Consider the following 14,038-nt stretch of genomic DNA (forward strand, 5'->3'; position numbering starts at 1 on the left):
TTTAAAATTTTTTCCTTTCAATTTTCAATACCCACTATCCATGGAAATTTAGAAAGTATCATGATTTTTTTCTTTTCTCACTGAAAGCTATATTATTGTGCTTCATTAAACACAGTCTGAAAGTTCATCCATCCCCCCTTTGCCCATTCTCTCCCCCAAAGCTTTTCTTTTCTTTTTTTTAATTTATTTTTTTATTGAAGGATAATTGCTTTACAGGATTGTGTAGTTTTCTGTCAAACCTCAACATGAATCATCCATAGGTAAACATATATCCCCTCCTTTTGAACTTCCCTTTCATCTCCCTCCTCATCCCCCACCCCCCCGTGCCCCGCCAGGTTGATACAGAGCCCCTGTTTGAGTTTCCTGAGCCATACAGCAAATTCCCATTGGCTATCTATTTTACATATGGTAATATAAACTTCCATATTACTCTTTCCATACATCTCACCTCTCTTCTCCTTTCTCCATGTCCGTAAGTCTATTCTGTATGTCTGTTTCTCCATTGTTACTCTGTAAATAAATTCTTCAGTACCATTTTTCTAGATTCCATGCATGTGCATTAGCATACAATATTTATTTTTCTCTTTCTGACTCACTTCACTCTGTATAATAGGTTCTAGGTTTATCCACCTCATCAGAACTGACTCAAATGTGTCCCTTTTATGGTTGAGTAATATTCCATTGTGTATATGTACTGCAACTTCTTTTCCATTCATCTGTCACTGGACATCTAGGTTGCTTCCATGTTCTAACTATGGTAAATAGTGCTGCAATGAACAGTGGGATATATGTGTCTTTTTCGATTTTGGTTTCCTCAGGGTATATGCCTAGGAGTGAGACTGCTGGGTCATAAGTGGTTTTATTCCTAGTTTTTTAAGGAATTGCCATACCGTCTTCCATAGTGGCTGTATCAATTTACATTTCCACTAACGGTGCAAGAGCGTTCCTTTTTCTCCACACTCTTTCCAGCATTTATTGCTTGTAGACTTTTTGATGATGGCCATTCTGACTGGTGTAAGGTGATATCTCATTGTGGTTTTGATTTGAATTTCTCTAATAATGAGTGATGTTGAGCATCTTTTCACGTTTTTGTTAGCCATCTGTATGTCTTCTTTGGAGAAATGTCTGTTTAGGTTTTTTCTCACTTTTTGATTGAGTTGTTTGCTTTTCTGGCATTGAGTTGTATGAGCTTCTTGTGTATTTTTGAAATTAATCCTTTGTCAGTTTTTTCAGTTGCTATTATTTTTTCCCATTCTGAGGTTAGTCTTTTCACCTTGCTTATAGTTTCCTTTGCTGTGCAAAAGTTTTTAAGTTTAATTACGCCCCACTTGTTTACTTTTGTTTTATTTTTGTTACTCTAGGAGGTGGGTCATAGAGGATCTTGCTTTGATTTATGTCATCGAGTGTTCTGCCTATGTTTCCCTCTAAGAGTTTTATAGTTTCTGGTCTTACATTTAGGTCTTTAATCCATTTTGAGTTTATCTTTGTGTATAGTTTAAGACATGTTCTAGTTTCATTCTTTTACATGTATCTGTTCAGTTTTCCCAGCACCATTTATTGAAGAGACTTTTACCCCGTTGACTTCCCTGATGGCTCAGATGGTAAAGTGTCTGCCTACAATGCAGGAGACCTGGGTTCGATCCCTGGGTGGGGAAGATCCCCTAGAGAAGGAAATGGCAACCCACTCCAGTACTCTTGCCTGGAAAATTCCATGGACAGAGGCGCCTGGTAGGCTACAGTCCATGGGGTCGCAAAGAGTCAGACATGACTGAGTGACTTCACTTTCATTTTCACTTGCCCCATTGTATATTCTTGCCTCCTTTGTCAAAAATAAGGTACCCATAGGTGCATGGGTTTATTTCTGGGCTTTCTATCTTGTTCTGTTGGTCTATATTTCTGTTTTTGTGCCAGTACCATACTGTCTTGATGACTGTAGCTTTGTCGTATAATCTGAAGGCAGGAAGGTTGATTTCTCCAGCTCCATTCTTTTTTCTCAAGACTGCTTTGGCTCTTCAGGGTCTTTTGTGTTTCCATATGACTTGTGAATTTTTTTGTTCTAGTTCTGTGAAAAATGCTATTGGTAATTTGATAGGGATCATGTTGAATCTGTAGATTGCATTTGGTAGTATAGTCATTTTCACAATATTGATTCTTCCTACCCAGGGACATGGAATATCTCTCCATCTGTTTATGACATCTTTGATTTCTTTTATCAGTGTCTTATAATTTTCTGTGTACAGTTCTTTTGTCTCCTTAGGTAGGTTTATTCCTAGATATTTAATTCTTTTTGTTGCAATGGTGAATGGGATTGATTCCTTAATTTCTCTTTCTGATTTTTCATTGTTAGTCTATAGAAATACAAGTCATTTCTGTGTATTGATTTTGTACCCTGCAACTTTGCTAAATTCACTGATTAGCTCTAGTTATTTTCTGATACTATCTTTAGGGTTTTCTCTGTACAATATCATGTCATCTGCAAACAGTGAGAGCTTTACTTCTTTTCTGATCTGGATTCCTTTTATTTCTTTTTCTTCTCTGATTGCTGTAGCTAGGACTTCCAGAACTATGTTGAATAATAGCAGTGAAGGTGGACACCCTTGTCTTTTTCCTGATCTTAGGGGAAATGCTTTCAGTTTTTCACCATTGAGAATTATGTTTGCTGTAGGCTTATCATATATGGCCTTTACTATGTTGAGGTAGGTTCCTTCTATGCCCATTTTTTGAAGAGTTTTAATCATAAATGGGTGCTGAATTTTGTCAAAGGCTTTTTCTGCATCTATTGAGATTATCATATGATTTTTATCTTGTTAATATGGTATATCACATTGATTGATTTGCATATATGGAAGAATCCTTGCATTCCTGGAATAAACCCAACTTGATCATGGTGTATGAGCTTTTTGATGTGTTGCTGAATTCCACTTGCTAAAATTTTGTTGAGGAATTTTGCATCTATGTTCATCAGTGATATTGGCCTTTAGTTTTCTTTTTTTGTGTTGTCTTTGTCTGGTTTTGGTATCAGGGTGATGGTGGCCTTGTAGAATGAGTTTGGAAGTGTTCCTCTGCAATTTTTTGAAAGAGTTTTAGAAGGATAGGCAACAGCTCTTCTCTAAATGTTTGTTGGAGTTCTCCTGTGAAGGCATCCGGTCCTGGGCTTTTGTGTTTTTTTGGGAGATTTTTGATCACAGCTTCAATTTCAGTGCTTGTAATTGGGTTGTTCATAATTTCTATTTCTTCCTGGTTCAGTCTTGGAAGATTGAACTTTTCTAAGAATCTGTCTATTCCAGGTTATCCATTTTATTGCCACATAGTTTTCATGATAGTCTCTTATAATCTTTTGTATTTTTACATTGTCTACTGTAACCTCTCCTTTTTCATTTCTAATTTTGTTGATTTGATTCTTTTCTCTTTTTTTCTTGATGAGTCTGGGAAAAGGTTTGTAAATTTTGTTTATCTTTTCAAAGAAACAGCTTTTAGTTTTATTAATCTTTACTACTGTTTCTTTCATTTCTTTTTCATTTATTTCTGCTTAGGTCTTTAGGATTTCTTTCCTTCTACTAATTTTGGGTTTTTTTGTTCTTCTTTTTCCAGTTGTTTTAGGTGTAAAGTTAGGTTGTCTATTCTATGTCTTTCTTGTTTCTTGAGGTAAGATTGTATTGCTATAAACTTCCCTCTTAGAACTGCTTTTGCTGCATCCCATAGGTTTTGAGTTGTCATGTTTTCATTGTCATTTGTTTCTAGGAAATTTTTGATTTCCCTTTTGATTTGTTCATAACCTGTTGGCTATTTAGAAACGTGTTGTTTAATCTCCATGTGTTTGTGTTTCTTCCAGCTTTTTTTTTTCTTTCAATGGATATCTAGTCTCATAGCATTGTGGTTGGAGAAGATGCTTGACATGATTTCAATTTTCTTAAAATTACTGAGGTTCGATTTGTGACCCAAGATGTGGTCGATCCTGGAGGATGTTTCATGTGCATTTGAGAAAAAGGTGTATTCTTCTGCATTTGGATGTAATGTCCTGAAGATATCAATGAGATCCATCTCATCTAATGTATCATTTAAGACTTGTGCTTCTTTACTAACTTTCTGTTTTGATGATTTGTCCATTGGTGTGAGTGGGGTGTTAAAGTCTCCTACTATTATCCTGTTACTGTCAATTTCTTCTTTTATGTCTGTTAGTGTTTGTCTTATGTATTGAGGTGCTCCTATGTTGGGTACATAGATATTTGCAATGTTATGTCTTCCTCTTGGATTGATCCCTTGATCATTATGTAGTGTCCTTCCTTATCTCTTGTAATATTCTTTATTTTAAGGTCTATTTTGTCTGATATGAGGATTGTTACTCCAGCTTTCTTTTGCTTCCCATTAGAATGGAATACATTTTTCCATCCTCTCACTTTCAGTCTATGTGTATCTTTAGGTCTGAAGTGGATTTCTGGTAGACAGAATAGGGTCTTGTTTTTGTATCCGTTCAGACAGTCTGTGTCTTTTGGTTGGAGCATTTAATCCATTTACATTTAAAGTAATTATTGAGATATATATATATATATATATATATATATATATTCCTATTGCCATTTTCTTAATTGTTTGGGGTTGATTTTGTAGGTCTTTTTTCTTCTCTTTTATTTCTTGACTATATAAGTCCCTTTAACATTTGTTGTAAAGCTGGTTTGGTGGTACTGAACTCTCTTAACTTTTGTTTGTCTGAAAAGCTTTTGATTTCTCCATCAATTTTGAATGAGATCCTTGCTGGGTACAGTAATCTTGGTTGTAGACTTTTCCCTTTCAGTACTTTAAATATATCCTGCCTTTCCCTTCTGGCCTTCAGAGTTCCTGCTGAAAGATTAGCTGTTAAGCATATGGGGTTTCCCTTGTATGTTATTTGTTGCTTCTCCCTTGCTTCTTTTAATATTCTTTCTTTGTGTTTCAGTTCAGTTCAGTTACTCAGTTGTGTCCAACTCTTTGTGACCCCATGGACTGCAGCACACCAGGCCTCCCTGTTCATCACCAACTCCCGGAGTTCACTCAAACTCATGTCCATTAAGTCAGTGATGCCATCCAACCGTCTCATCCTCTGTCGTCTCCTTCTCCTTCCCTCTTCAATCTTTCCCACCATCAGGGTCTTTTCAAATGAGTCAGTCCTTCTCATCAGATGGCCAAAATATTGGAGTTTCAGCTTGAGCATCAGTCCTTCCAATGTATATTCAGGACTGATTTCCTTTAGGATGGACTGGTTGGATCTCCTTGCTGTCCACGGGACTCTCAAGAGTCTTCTCCAACACTACAGTGAAAAATCATCAATTCTGAAGTACTCAGCTTTCTTTAGAGTCCAACTCTTACATCCATACATGACTACTGGAAAAACCATAGCCTTGACTAGATGGACCTTTGTTGGCAAAGTGATGCTGTGCTTAGTAATTTTTGTGTTTAGTCTTTGTTAGTTTGATTAGTATGTGTCTTGGTGTGTTTCTCCTTGGGTTTATCCTGTATGGGACTCTTTGTGCCTCTTGGACTTGATTGACTATTTTCTTTTCCATGTTGGGGAAATTTTCAACTATAATCTCTTCAAAAATTTTCTCATATCCTTTCTTCTTCTCTTCTTCTTCTGGGACCCCTATAATTCAAATATTGGTGTGTTTGATATTGTCCAAGAGGTCTCTGAGACTGTCCTCAGTTCTTTCCATTCTTTTTACTTTATCCTGCTCTTCAGAAGTTATTTCCACCATTTTATCTTCTAGCTCACTGATTCGTTCTTCTGCTTGAGATATTCTGCTATTGATTCCTTCTAAAGTATTTTTAATTTTAGTAATTGTGCTGTTTGTCTCTCCATGTTTATTATTTAATTCTTCTAGGTCTTTGTTAATTGATTCTTGCATTTTCTCCATTTTGTTTTCAAGGTTTTTGATCATCTTTATTATCATTATTCTGAATTCTTTTTCAGGTAGTTTGCCTATTTCCTCTTCATTTATTTGGACTTGTGTGTTTATAGTTTTTTTCCTTCATTTGTGTAGTATTTTTCTGCCTTTTCATTATTTTTTTAAACTTATTGTGCTTGAGATCTCCTTTTCCCAGGCTTCAAGGTTGAAATCTTTCTTCCTTTTGATTTCTGCTCTTCTCAGGTTGGCCCAGTGGTTTGTATAAGCTTTGTATAGGGTGAGATTTGTGCTGAGTTTTTGTTCGTCTGTTTTTCCTCTAATGGGCAAGGCTGAGGGAGGTGGTAACCCTGTCTGCTGATGATTGGGTTTCCATTTTTGTTTTGTTTGTTGTTTAGATGAGGTGTCCTGGTGGTGCTACTGGTCGTTGGGTGATGCCAGGTCTTATATTCCAGTGGTTTCCTTTGTGTGAGTTCTCACTATTTGATACCCCCCAGGGTTAGTTCTCTGGTAGTCTAGGGTCTTGGAGTCAGTGCTCCCCTCCAAAGGCTCAGGGCTTGATCTCTGCCAGTCACACATCTCCGCAGAGAATATAAGGTTTCTCCCCTGCAAGTCCTCCAGTTGCCCCAAGTATCCCAGCTGCTATCTTTCTCTTCATCTGAATAAGTGTTTCTTGATGTCTATAGATAAGGGATAAGTGTGTGAATATCCAGGCTTTCCAGGTGGTGCTAATGGTAAAGAATCCTCCTGCCAATGCAGGAGACATGAGAGATGCAGGTTCTATCCCTGGCTCAGGAACATCCCCTGTTTCTGATTGGCATTCAAAAGCTTACACCCCAACCTGCCTTTGTTGCTGGCCAAACCCACAGACATACTTTATCTCTTTTCTCTTCTCTTTACTCCATCAGCAATATCAAGAGAGAGCACACAATACATCTATCATAATAAATGAGGTTTCTTTAAGTGCTTCCTTGAACAAAATAGCCATAGCACAATACTCTATATCCGCTCCTGAAAAGTTGTATTAGGGTCCAAAGCTTTTCTTAATATCACAATATAGTTATTTAATATTCTTACTCTTATTTTATCTACAGATATTCCAATTAGATAATTGTTTTTTAAGAATTGTATCACACTGTTGCATGTGCCAAATACATTACACTTCATTACACTTCATTCATTGCTCTGTGCCTAGCGTTTTTACATACATGAATTCCTCTTGGGGAATATTCAGCTATGTGCTGTGAAACTGGGAAGGTGCTAAGGGAGAAAAGTTTCCTTCTTACTTCTGTAGTTTATTTGGGAAATTAGCCAGATGGTTTATGAAGCTGTTTTTCCTACTGTGTCACTCTGTGACATAAAACACCTTGTGGGATTAGTAAGCATATCCTCAAAACAAAAAAATGAGTGAAGGGGTATATTGAATTCCCTCCCTTTTTTGGTGTCTTTCTTCTAGAGGCAGATTGTGCAAAAAAGAGCTGAAATAGATTTTCCTCTTCCCTGCTGTCTCTTTCAGAAAGCATTTTTCTATTGACCTGCTGGCTGTACCACCTGGAGCCACACTTTTGATCTATAAATCTTTTGAAACAGTTCTCATCTGCTAAAGTTGATTCCCCCTCACTTTACTTACCCTTCTAATAAGTGAATTTAGCCAAGGAGTGTCTTATAATAACCACATGCTTTACTTTTTAAATGAAAAATACAAGAAAACTGGGCAATAGAAACTTTTTAGAGACACCACTGATTCATATAACTAGTAATCATGTTGGTTAGTCATAGTCAATCATTCCTTACATATTGGCTTCTAAGATCATCTCTGCTTATTTGTTGCAATGTTTGGCATAGATTACTTAGAGTTTGGTATCAAAATAAGTGTCCACACTACCCAGACACCATCCTTTCCTTGGCTCGTATTATTTTGCTGGATTCTTATATTATTTTGATCTATGAGAAAAATGAAACTCAGAAAGTTGTGAGCTTTTCAGTGGGAGTGACCTGCTAAGAAGATGATGCAGGTTTAGAGACTATTAGAAGCTGCTGTCTTCCTTGGTCCCCACCGTCTTGCTGTCTTGTGCATTTAGGTCAGTCTCTGGAACACAGCTCTACTGTGGTTCGGGAATGAGAGTCTGTTCTGAGTCTCTTTGGAATGAACAGTTCTGTGGATCAGGAGACACGGTTTCTTCTTCCTGATGTTACAGAACCAATGTTATCATGTTAGATTTTCGCCTCTTTGTTTTTCAAGTGAGAAAATATTTGTTTTTTGAGCATATGCTTAGCAATGTTAATGAGAGATAAAAAGTATTCCATTCCATGTTCTTACCTCCTGGAGTTTGTAATATCTCAAGGAAAATGAAATGCATGAAGTAATAGGCTAACATCACAAGACAGCTTGCTGTTATCAGTAGCATTGCCCACAGCAAGACTGCACCAGTTTTTTCTTTGACTCCCTGGATTACACAGAGAAGACAGAGGGTAATTTAATTCACAGACAGTAGCATTTTTAAAACTTTCAAGTTGTTATCAGAACAATCAGATTCAGCTGACCTTGTTTAGCCATGCCAAAAAAAAAAGCAAATTATATAAAGATTTTTAAAATCTGGCCCTCATCTGGCCCTTCCCATATCATATCTTCTATAATCTCCTAATTGGCTCCCTTTTCCAATCACAGAAACAGACTGTTTCTATAATGAAAGATTTATTGATAACAGAATTTGTCTATTAAAGAATTCCTCTTCTCCCATTCTTTTCACTGATTCTTAGCTTTGGATATTGAGCCTTTTAAATACTAGACTTCCTTAACCATTCTGCACCGTTTGGTACATGTTATGATATTTTGATTCCCTATATTTTTCCTTTAAGATCTACAGTGATATGGTCTTCAAACATAGGGACAGAGGAAATTAGGTCCTTATCAAAAGGAAAAAATGAGTGTGTAGTGGGTTGAATGTGCTCGAAAGATCTGTCTACATCTTAACTTTCAGAACCCACAAATATGACCTTATATGGAAAAAGGGTCTTTGCAGATGTAATTAATTTAAAGAATTTGAAATGAGACTATTCTGAATTATGAGCCATAAGTTTAATTACATGTATCCTTAAGGAAGACACAGACACAAGAGGAAAGAGCCAGAGGAGAATGTCGTGTGAAGACAGAGATAGCCTTGCATAGCTACAATTTATTTCCACGTGCATGCTCAGTTGCTGAGTCCTGTCTGACTCTTTGCAACCCTCTGGACTGTAGCCCACCAGGCTTCTCTGTCCATGGGATTTTACAGGCCAAAATACTGGAGTGGGTTGCCATTTCCTCCTCCAGGTGATCTGACTGACCCAGAGATGGAACCTGCGTCTCCTGCATCTTCTGCATTGTCAGCAGATTCTTTTTACCACTGAGTCACCTTCTGCTGCTGCTGCTAAGTCACTTCAGTCGTGTCCGACTCTGTGCGACCCCATAGACGGCAGCCCACCTATGTAAAATCTCCCACCTATATACAAGGAGGCAAATTGTTCTCTTTATAATAGGGTAATATGGGCTTTTAAAATTTTAATATGCATTGTTATATTGCTTTGAAAAATTTAAACTCTCTCTGGCAATGTACCTTATACTATTTAAAAAAGTAGCTGTAAAAATACAGAATGATAGCATTTAATGGAGAAAAGAAACAACAAATCAAAGACATATTTTATTTTAATACTTGTATTTACCTTTCAATGCATAGAAGAGTTCTAAAAGAAGCGGTTATTAATATTAACCTTTAATATTATTAATGGTTAAATAAGATAACCACTATTAGAACCTGGGAAGGGGGCTGAGAATGGTTATCTATACTCATTTACAGTTTTGAAGAAAAGCATATTCATGCATTACTTGTAACACTAAAAAGTATTTCAAATCTAAAATCACATTGATCATCAGATGGCTTATATTTTATATGTTATTAGAAACAAATAATGCCAATTAAAAGGTGATACAATGCTTAATTTTCACCTTTCATCTTATGTTTTATAGATGAGCTTTTAAAAAAAGTTTGGACAGAGAGTTTTACATCACACTGCAATTTTATTTCATACTACTGCTTTTGTGCTTTTCTATGAAGAATGAATCATTTCAATTCAATGTATAGCTGTAATGCAATCCTTTTAAAGACATTAAACAGAAGAACACATTGTATCAGTGATGCACGTCTTTGAGTCCATATCTGGCAGATGAACCGTGCCATAGTGGGCCCCTGGCATCTGGCTGACCCTGATAGTAAGATGCATTTGTTTAATGAAACTAACAAAAGCTACAGCATTTATAAATGTTGTAGTAATAGTAATTTTAAGAATCCTTCATGGCCCAGTTCTTTCTAACCTGGTCTTTCCATTCTACACAGACAAGCTTATTGAAACAGCTGTCTATTCCTGCCTGCTCTATGTTCCCATTTCCCCAAATCATTTATTTGTCAGCCCACAGCAATATGACTCTGCACCTAACACTGTATTGAAGCTGCACTTTCCAGAGTCACCAATGACCTCTTTGTCACAAAACATTAAGCAGTATTTCAGTCCTCTTCTTGCCTAACTTCATTAGCGTTTGAGGTTGGTTGACCTCTGCCACGAAACTGCACGTTTCTGTTTCTCCTACTCTTTTTCGGACGGTTCCTTTATTATTTTTATTAAGATTTCTCTTTCTTTTTCTTTCTTAGATGTTGATGTCTGCAGGATCATATTTAAAGATGTATACATCTTGCCACACTACATAGAACAAACAAGATGCAAGCAAATAATACACATGTCTGAAATGGACTAGTAAAATAGTGACAATAAGATAATTTGTAATCAGATAGAGAATACATGACCTGATTGAAGACAATCAATTTCAATAAGTAAAAATCAAAGGAAAAAGTAAACTGTAAGTCAAAGGAAACAAATCTTCTCTTCTGAATGAGTCTGAGGTTGGGTGCCTTTCGGTCTCTCTTTTCTCTGTCATTCCATCCATTCTCAAGGCTCCCATTATCATCCATACTCATCCTAATTATTCCCAAATCTATACTTCAAATTCTCTTTCCCTATTGAGACTTTTAAGCAACTGATTATTGGACACTGTTATTTTAAGTTCCACAGAGAGCCATTCATTTCTGTAACTCACTGATGAGCTGATCCATCAAGTTCTCCCCAGTCACTTCAATGTTCCTTCTGGCTGCAACGATTGGAACTTAAAGCACCATTTTTTTTTCTTGCTCTTTCAGTGATAATGTACCAATTACTCCTCTTGAACCTAATCTCTCTTCTTTAAAGTAGTTCTGATGGTCTTTATTTTTTTTTTTTTCTAAATCAAGTCCTACTCTTTCACAGCTTTCTTGTGCTTATAGTATCCTTGTCCTGCTGCCCCTTCTTTGGATTTGCTCTACTTTGATCTCAGCTTAAATTTCATTTCCTCTAGGAAGTCTTAACTGACATCTGCCCCTATTTCCACCTAATGCCATTCTATATTAGATTTCAGTGTCATATGATCTTTGAGCTCTTTTAGCAGTTCAGCATAAATTCCTAAAAACATATAACCTACCACCACCAAACCATGATGAAATAGAAAATCTGAACACATTGATTACTAGCAAGAAGACTGAACCAGTAAATAAAAACCTTTCAACAAATGAAAGTCCAGGAGGAGACAGCTTCACCAGTGAATTCTACCAAACATTTGCACAAGAACTAATACCAACCTTTCTCAAACTCTTCAGTACTGATTGATTTTTAAAAATTGCTTATTTAGCTGCATTGGGTCTTAGTTGCAGCATGTGGGATCTTTTTTGTAGTTGTGGCCAGTGGTGTCCAGGGAACATGGGCTTCAGTAGTTGTGGTGTGAGGGTTTAGCTACTCTGCAGCATGTGGGACCTTTGTTCCTTGACTGGACATCAAACCTATGTCCCCTGCATTGCAAGGCAGATTCTTAACCACTGGACCACCAGACAAGTCCCCTAACACTGATTGATTTTTATTCCTCTTTCCTGGATGAGGTAGAATAGAAGTAAGATGAGAAAACTCAGTGTATGTTTTTGTGAGTGAGAGATAGAGAAAGAAAATTTTTTAGTTTCATACTTATAAGGTCTAAAATCAAATAACATACATAATTCAAACTTTAACTATCTTTTTCACTTAGTGGTATAAAATTCTTAACACCTTTACTTCTTTCTGGTGTTGTTCTTTTCTAGTCATTAGAGTACCTGAATGTATAGCTTTGTTGTTCTACTTTATATTTTCATTTTAAGAAATGTAGAACTGTACATTTATATTGTATTTTGTTTTCATGCCATCGTGTAATATGTGCCAAATATAGCCCCAGTTTCACTGATACATTTTTTCAAGTTTGCAAACTTCAACCCTCTCTGTTTAGTTATATTTATAGGCCAAATTGTTAAGTCATAAGTAATATGGATTATGAAGTATCTTTGCCCAATTATGCTACTCTTAAAGTCATTTTTCTTCTCTGGAATTTCACTTTATTGGAAAAAGTCAAGACTGTGCTTTTAGTGTCATATAAATATATATTACTTTTTTCTCTGACTCTAGCAGTTTATAGCACAGTATCACTTACCATTTTCAGGTTCCCTAGTCTGATGGCAGAAATTATTTTGTGCATGTATCAGTATGTTCTGAAGACCCACACAGACCTTCTAAACAATTTGTCACTTCCTCATAGTTATTTGTTTCTGTAGAGTTAAGAGTAAATTTAGCGAATCTTATGCATATGCGGTAGGAGCTCTAATGTTTGTTTGCATGTCTTGTTTTTCCATTTCAACTTTATGGCTTTTAGAAAATTTTACTCAATTCCTGTGATTGCTAATCTCAGAGTACAGCCCAGCATCCCTTCTCTATCATGTGACCAGATGGACTAGTTGTAGAATTGGATCCACTGTCCATAATGACTAGATTGAGAATGGGACTGTACTCCTTGCTTTGTTATTGGAGTAACAGAAAGAACTGTCTCTTTTCCTTTGGACAATGAGCTGACAGGATGTGAACTGAGGCTGATAGCTATCAACCAACCTATTAGGAGGAAAAAAAGAAGCATATAACCGAAAAATACAGACCGTGAGCAAACCAATGAACAAAATGTATTTCCTGGAGCAGAGAGTGTCTGAGTCACTCACAAGCAATCATTGATTTTTCCTTTTGCTAACAGTTTAACATTTATAAATATTCTTGCTGACATCCTTATGTAGACTTGTCTCCAACAACATTAAGTTGAAATAGTATTTCAAAGCACATTTAAAATTGCAATTTTTAAAAAAGATTTCTTTTTTGCTTTCTCCATTCTGCATTTTAAACTAATTTCAACATTTTAAACTAATACAATGCTTCCTCAAATATGTCTATATTATTAGTTTTCCTGGGAGGAAATAAAAGAAGAAAAGTGGTGTTCAGTGCCAATAATTGTTGGATAATCTGAGTTAAGCCAACTTGACATTTTCTCACAGAATTTATTCTAAAAACCTTTAGTTGCTAATACGAATGGAAAATATCAAAGTGTTTAACCAAACGTTTCTGGAACTCTTACTTTACAGCCTCTTATGGAAATGGATTTCTGATAGGCAAACACTGAACGGTGAGGTAATAGTGACTTTTAAGTTAAGTTAAAATTTATGTACCCCCAACCTTTTTGATAGCTGATGATATAAATCAATCTCAAACTAGGTTTATTATAAATGGAATGTCTGGGGTCATGTAACTAGGAAAGGCGGATCTGGCCTAGGGTATTGGTTTCATTACATCTTCAAGGCACTCTCTCTTTTTTTCCTTCATTCTCTATGCATATGTCCATTTGCTTCTATATGTATTGGTTTCTTTCTCAAGCAGTTTTCCCACATGTGCAGAAATAATATTGGTAGTCTTAAGTCTAGATCTTGGTTGAATCCACAAGGTAAAAAGAAAATTTTATTGCCTGGTATTCAACCTAGATACTGTATTAAATAGCAGAGACATCATTTTCCTAACAAAAGCCATATAGTCAGAGCCATGGTTTTTCAGCAGTCACGTACAGATGTGAGAGATGGCCCGTAAAGAATGCTGAGCGCCGAAGAATTGATACATTTGAATTGTGGTGCTGGAGAAGACTTAGTCCCTGGGACCACAAGGCAATCAAATCAGTCAATCCTAAAGGAATTCAAACCTGAATATTCATT

The sequence above is a fragment of the Cervus canadensis genome, chromosome 33 (genome assembly GCF_019320065.1).
Source record: "Cervus canadensis isolate Bull #8, Minnesota chromosome 33, ASM1932006v1, whole genome shotgun sequence".
NCBI classification, from domain to species: domain Eukaryota; kingdom Metazoa; phylum Chordata; class Mammalia; order Artiodactyla; family Cervidae; genus Cervus; species Cervus canadensis.